A 7583-nucleotide genomic window follows, 5' to 3' on the forward strand; every position below is an offset into this window, starting at 1 on the left:
ATACGCACACACATTCTTTATCAGATTCTTTTCCACTGTAGGTTATCACAAGATATTGAATGTAGTTCCCATGCTGTACAGTAGGTCCTTGTTGTTTATCTATCAATATTTTATGTATAGTAGTGTGTATCTGTTAATCCCAAACTCCTAATTTATCCTCCCCTCCTTTCCCCTTTGTTAACCGTAAGTTTGTTTTCTGCATGAGTCTATTTCTGTTTTGTAAGTTCATTTGTATCATTTTTTTATTCCACATATAAGTGATATCATATAATATTTGTCTTCCTCTGTCTGACTTCACTTAGTATGATAATCTCTAGGTCCATCCATGTTGCTGCAAGTGGCATCATTTCATTCTTTTTTATGGCTGAGTAATATTCCATTTTATATATATATATATATATATATATATATATATATATTTTTTTTTTTTTTTTTTTTTTTTTACATACACCCCTCCCCTCCCCACATCTTCTTTATTCATTCATCTGTCAGTGGACATTTAGGCTGCTTCAAGGTCTTGGCTATTGTAAATAGTGCTGCTATGAAAATTGGGGTGCATGTATCATTTCCAGTTAGAGTTTTCTCTAGATATATGCCCAGGAATGGGATTGCTGGATCACATGGTAACTCTATTTTTAGTTTTTTTTTTTTTTGTGGTACGTGGGCCTCTCACTGTTGTGGCCTCTCCCGTTGCGGAGCACAGGCTCCAGACGCGCAAGCCCAGCAGCCATGGCTCATGGGCCCAGCCGCTCTGCGGCATGTGGGATCTCCCCGGACTGGGGCACGAACTCGTGTCCCCTGCATCGGCAGGCGGACTCTCAACCACTGCGCCACCAGGGAAGCCCTATTTTTAGTTTTTTAAGGAACCTCCATACTGTTTTCCATAGTGCCTGCACCAATTTACATTCCTGACAACAATGTGGGAGGGTTCTTTTCTCTCCTTACTCATTTTGATTTCTCTGCCTGGAGTTCCTTAGGCAGATAAACACTAGAGTTCTCACAGTCTACTACAGTAGTTCAGGGCTGTGTTTTTTTTTCAGGGAATTTGTCCATTTCATCCAAGGTGGTGAATTTATTAGCATAGTTCATAATATTTTCTTATTCTTCTAATGTTAGATCTGGCGATTTCCCCTCTTTCATTCTTGATGTTGGTAATTTGTGCCTTCACTTTCTTGATCAGTCTGAGTAGAGGTTTATCAGTTGTCTTTTTTTTTTTTTTTCAAAGAAACAGCTTTTGGTTTCATTGATTTTCTTCTTTGTTTTTCTGGTTTTATTTCATAGATTTCTGCTCATATTTTTATGTCCTGTTTGCTCTGACTTTATATTGCCTTTCTTTTTCTAGTTTCTTAAGGTGAATTCTCGTTAGGGCATTGATTTGAGACTATTCTACTCTTCTTAATATAAACTTTTTTTTTTTGAAGTCAGCATAGCCTCAAGATTTTATTTCCTTTGTAATAAAACAAAAGGTGAAGCCCAGAACAGGATGATTTGGCCTTTTCTCTTGTTGTCTCTTCCCAGTTCATAATGCACGCGTCTATTAATAGCTGGCATTCTTTTAGATGTATAATAGGGCTTAAGCGTTCAAACCTTAGCACAGTTTTCTTTGTAGTTTTAGCCTTTGCTGGAAAATCTGCCTAGCTTGCTCACCATAGCCACTCTACTTCCTGTGGTAACACTGCTTTCCCGGGACAGGCCTGAATCCTTGCCCTTCTTGTACTGTGTCATTTTGTGGGGTTGTGCTAGTCACACTTCTTATAGAAAGTCTAGTGGGTCTTAGGAATATTTACCATGTTTACTGGGGTACTAACACTATAAATTTTGAATGCTTTGAATTTCCCTGTAAACACTGATTTATCTATATCCCACAACTTTTCATGTGTTTTCATTTTCAATTCAAGTTTCTATAATTTATCATTTGACTTTGAGTGATTTAGAAGTGTGGGAAATTTTCCAAATATCTTTGTATTCTTGATTTCTAATTTAATTATATTGTGAATTCAAAGCATTAATTCAAAGTATTGAGAACATACTTCGTACAATTTAAGTTTTTTTTTTTTTTTTTTGCATTACGCGGGCCTCTCACTGTTGTGGCCTCTCCCATTGCGGAGCACAGGCTCCGGACGCGCAGGCTCAGCAGCCATGGCTCACGGGCCCAGCCGCTCCGCGGCATGTGGGATCTTCCCGGACCGGGGAACAAACCCGTGTCCCCTGCATCGGCAGGCGGACTCTTAACCACTGCGCCACCAGGGAAGCCCCACAATTTAAGTTTTTTAAACTTTGTCGAGATTTGACTTGTGACCCAGTATATTCTTGGTGACTATTTCATATTTACATATGACTAACTTATAGCCAACCCTTCGTATCCACGGTTCTTCTGTATCCAAGGTTCCACATCCATGGATTCAACCAATCAGGGATTGCGTAGTACTCTAGTATTTACTTTTGAAAAAAAATCCACATATGAGTGGATCTGTGCAGTTCAAACCCGTGTTTTTCAGTGGTCAACTGTACTTGAAAAGAATGTGTATTCTGCTGTTTGTTGACTAGAATTCTCTATAAATATCAATTAGGTCAAGTTGGTTTATAGTGTTGTTCAGGTCTTCTATGTCCTTACTAATTTCTTTCGGCTTCTTCTATTACTAAGAGGGTCATTGATGTTTCTGACTATAATCATGGAATTGTCTGTTTCTTTTCTGAGTTCTAGCAATTTTTGCTTCATGCCGTTTTGAAGCTCCAATCTTAGGTGTATATATATTTAGGATTCTTATATCTTGTTGTTGTTAAATTGTCCCCTTTATCATTGTGTAATGACTCTCTTTATCTCTGGTAATATTCCTGTTCTGAAGTCTGCTTTGTCTAGTATTCATAAGGGCACTCAGCTCTCTGATTAGTGTTTGCATGGTCTGTCTTTTTGCATCATATTAACCTTTTACTTATTTATGTCTTTATATTGAAGGTGAGTTTCCTGTAGACAGCATAATGTGTTGTCTTGCTTTTTTATCCAATCTGACAGTCTCTGCCTTCTAATTGGGGTGTGTAGATTACTTACATTTTTACTATTGATATGGTTACATTTAAATCTACCATCTGGCTAGTCATTTTCTATTTGTTCCATCTGTTCTTTCTTCCTTTCCCTTCTATTTGCTAACCTGCTTGTGGATTATTTTTTTATGATTCTGTTTTCTCTTCACTCTTGTCTTATTTGTTAAACCTCTTTTTCTAATAAAAATTTCTTTATGTTATTTAATTTTCATCTTTATCACATTTTTGAATAGTCATCTTCAAATTATATTATACCAGTTCATGTATAGAGTAAGAACTTTTCTTTCCCCCCATTTTTTGTGCTATTGTCATATACTTAGGGGCTGTATTATTTCAAAATAATTTAAATTTCTTAAGTAATTTATGATTATATCCTTTGAGTAAAAATATTAAAAATATTTCACATAAAGTCCCCTTGACCATCCCTTCCTTGGAGGTAAACAACGTCACCAGTTTGTTACACATCCTCCCAGATCTCTGCTATGTATTTATATATGTATGTGTGTGTGTGTATATGTGTGTATATATATATACTTAGAATATGTACAGTTTACTTTTTTTGCATAAGAGATATACTATGCATACCATTCTGTAGCATGCTTCTTTTACTCAACAATATGTCTTGTCAGTCTACCCACATTAGTATTTTTGGATCTGCCTCATTCTTTTGAAGTGCTGCACAGTATTCTATTAAATGGATTTCTCAGAGTTTTATTATTATTATTTTTTTAGTTGATGGACATTTTTTTCTGATTATTCATTATGGTAAATAAGGCCCCAGTGAATATCCTTCTGTATGCCTTATTGTGTACATTTGAAAATGCTTTTCTAGAGTACATACCTAGAAGTGGAATGACATTTCTCATAGAACCCTCCAGCAAGACATAAAGGGGAGAGGAGAGGCAGAAATTAACCCTAGGAGGTTTTAAGGTTGCACTGGGGCTAGTGGGGGTGGTGGGTGTGTCGGGGATGTCATAGAGGATTTAAAGCCTTGGAAACCTTTTGGAGAATTTAGTACAGTAATGGTCTTGTCTTTGGAACTCAGGGGCTTCTGAGGGAACATGGATTGGTTACTATTTTCATGCCTTGGGTATAAGGAAGCAACTTTTTTTATTCATCAGAGTTAGAAAAGAGAAGGGTGTGACTCATTTTGGTGGTCTATCAGATGGGTTAAATAATTTGCCCCAAGTCACATGGCTGTCACAGAGGAATGAGCGACAGTCCAGTGGACTTATGAAAGTTACTAAATTTAGAGATTGTTTGGTTGTATACCTTCACTGTTCACATGGGAAGCAAGGCCTGGAGAGGGAAAGAGACCCGCTCAAGGTTTCATAGTAAGTCAGTGATACTGCTGACATATTTCAGCCCGGCTGTAAGAGGTGGAAAAGCAGAAATAGGAAGGTGATAGCTTAGTCCAGCTGGGGGGGAGTGGTGGGGGGCGGCCAAGGAGACAGAAAAGCAAACAACACTTCCACCTACTCTGCCCCCTGCAGCCCACTCTCTTCCTTTCTCCAGATTTTTGTGGACTTCTTTCTTCAGCAGCATCAAAGAAGTCCAAAAAGGAAAACTAAACAATCCAAATTATAAGATAGAGAAAAAACCCATGTCCATGTAAATGTTACCATTCTGCAGCAAAACAAACATGGTAGAAATAATGAGGCTTTGGTTTGGGTCTGCGATGTGGAAGATGGGCATAAATAGTCACTAAACCAACTAGTGGAGCCGCAGTAATTCTGTCCTGGAGGGTAGAGCGAGGGGTACATTACCCAAATGCAGCTATTAAAAAGGGGTCTAGATTCCCTTGCAATAATCATTAATTTCAGGCAACAAAACAAAATAAAATAAAGAAAACCACAAAAGGAGGGGTGGGTCATTAAAACAAAAAAGATGGGCACTCAAAAGACTTCTCACAGCTCGAAAGTTGTGGAGGCTGGATTTCAAACTGTCACCAGGTGCTTGCCTACTTTTACAGTAGAGGTCCTCAAACTGACCTGCCCTTAAGCTGACTAAGGATGCCCTTTGAGAAGTGCAGCATCTTGAGGTTCTGTCTTTAGAGTTATTGGGGACAGAATATTCTTCAGGTTTGGAAATGCTTGAGGGGAAGTCCCCTAGAGTAGTCTTTCTGTCTTGGGATACTTGGGATGCCTTTTAAAAAGCCAGATTCCTGAACTTCCCCGCTCCAACTCCAGTACTGGATCTGTGGGTGGGTCCAGAATCTGCATATTAAACAGTCACCCAGGTGATTCTTACGCCTGCCTGCTGACATTTGGCCCAGGATGGGCTTGCCCAATCATTCTGCAGTGATAATGGTACTGTCTTTTTGAAGACCTGCATTAATTATGTCGAACCCCTTTGGTAATTTCACATGGTTGGATCTATCTAGTATCTTTGTTTCCTTTAAATTTCAACTGAGCTCTAGACAATGAGTTTTCTGGATCTTTGTTTTGGACACACAGGGTGAAGAGAATTTTTCAGGATGTGAATGTTAACTGATAAGTGACCTAGGACAGTGGTTTCCATATCGATAAGTTTGGAAACATTTCAGGGGGCAACTTAGAATTCTCATTTCTATTTGGAGCCATGAAGTTCAAAGATATATTTTATGAGGTAGCAGGTCTTCAGGTTTTAAAGGTAGTTACATTGTTATTTGTGTTCCAGACCTAATCCCTTTTTCAGAATCTCTACAAACACACTGGGAGGAGGTTTCTCCCCATATTGCAGATAAGGATTTAAGATGTAAACCTTTTCTGGAATGAGGCAGGAAAATCAGCCAATACAAAACTCCCAGTAGTGAATTGAGAGGGCCAGGATCGCAGACATAATAATTGGGAGAATTAAGCTTTGAATGTATGTCTTTTTTTTTTTTTTTTTTTTTTTTTGCGGTACGTGGGCCTCTCACTGTTGCGGCCTTTCCCGTTGCGGAGCACAGGCTCCAGACGCGCAAGCCCAGCAGCATGGCTCATGGGCCCAGCTGCTCTGCGGCATGTGGGATCCGGGGCACGAACCCGTGTCCCCTGCATCGGCAGAGGGACTCTCAACCACTGCGCCACCAGGGAAGCCCTGAATGTATGTCTTTTGGAAGCATCCTGGTGCTGTAAAAAAGAGTATTAATTAAATTCAACTTTGATCCTAAACTAGGATTGCTAGTTACTAGTTAGTTATGTGACCCTGGTCCAATCAGGTAATCTCCTAGAGCTATCTGCATCTCTGAAACAAAGAGGATTACATTTTGCTGAGCTGGTGGGGTTGGGGCTTCTGCTCTTTTCAGAGAAGGTGTGTGAGACCCTCAGTGCAGTGCAGTACATGCCCATAGGTGGTGCTAAGTAATGGTTATGATTAGTGAATTCCAGGCTGAAGTTTTTTTTCCACAGATGCACAGCAGCTTCTCAGGTCTCCCAGCCTTTTAGACCAGCTGCAACTCTTCCCCTCCTCCCCACACCATCCCCTTCACATGTACAACTGCCCTGGGGCATTTATCCTCCAGGGGATAATTCTCCATGAAGCTGGCACATCTGTCATGGGCACCAGTAGGTGCCAGCAAAGGCTAAGCTTTCAGAAGGCCTGCTTCATTTGATTTTTATCATTCTTCCATCCCCCCAGCGTGACTCATGAAAGCCCAGATGTCCTTTCCTTTCATCCGGAGTGATCTCTGTCTCTCACAGCCTTTCTTGCTTGCTATTCTGAGCCTGGGAGAAAATCCTCAGGGTTACCCTATCAAATATCAATGAAAAGGGCTTCCCTGGTGGCACAGTGGTTGAGAGTCCGCCTGCCGATGCAGGGGACATGGGTTCGTGCCTCGGTCCGGGAAGCTCCCACATGCCACGGAGTGGCTGGGCCCGTGAGCCATGGCCGCTGAGCCTGCGCTCCGCAATGGGAGAGGCCACAACAGTGAGAGGCCCGCATACCGCAAAAAAAAAAAAAAAAAAAAAATCAATGAAGAAAGACCTCCTATTTTGGGGATCCTTGTAACAAAACTAATAAACACCAGTGTAGGGACTTCCCTGGTGGCTCAGTGGTTAAGAATCCACCTGCCAGTGCAGGGGACACGGGTTCAAGCCCTGGTCCGGGAAGATCCCACATGCCGCGGAGCAACTAAGCCCGTGTGCCACAACTACTGAGCCTGCGCTCTAGAGCTATGAGCCACAACTACTGAGCCCATGTGCCACAACGACTGAAGCCTGTGCACCGAGAGCCCATGCTCCATGACAAGAGAAGCCACCGCAATGAGAAGCCCGCATGCCGCAACGAAAAGTAGCCCCTGCTCGCCGCAGCTAGAGAAAGCCTGCATGCAGCAAAGAAGACCCAATGCAGCCAAAAATAAATAAATAAATAAATAAACACCAGTGCTACATTTAGGCAGCACTTTACAGTCTACAATGTACTTTCATATCCATTAGCTCATTTAATAGTTGAGAACTTCTGGCAAGGTAGTGTGATGGTTAAGGGTTAGGTTCTGGAGTCTGCAGATTGCCTTTAAATTCCCATCTTCACCTCTTCTCAGCTGAATCATCTTGGGCAAGTAACTTAGCATCTCTGAACCC

The 7583-nt window shown here is 41.0% G+C and overlaps 1 pseudogene; it reads right to left on the reverse strand.

Moving 5' to 3' along the window:
• Positions 1–1440: 1440 nt before the first annotated feature.
• Positions 1441–1790, reverse strand: LOC116754966 (annotated as a pseudogene).
• Between the last annotated feature and the right edge of the window lie 5793 nt (positions 1791–7583).

Source organism: Phocoena sinus, chromosome 6, assembly GCF_008692025.1.
Source record: "Phocoena sinus isolate mPhoSin1 chromosome 6, mPhoSin1.pri, whole genome shotgun sequence".
Lineage (NCBI taxonomy): Eukaryota > Metazoa > Chordata > Mammalia > Artiodactyla > Phocoenidae > Phocoena > Phocoena sinus.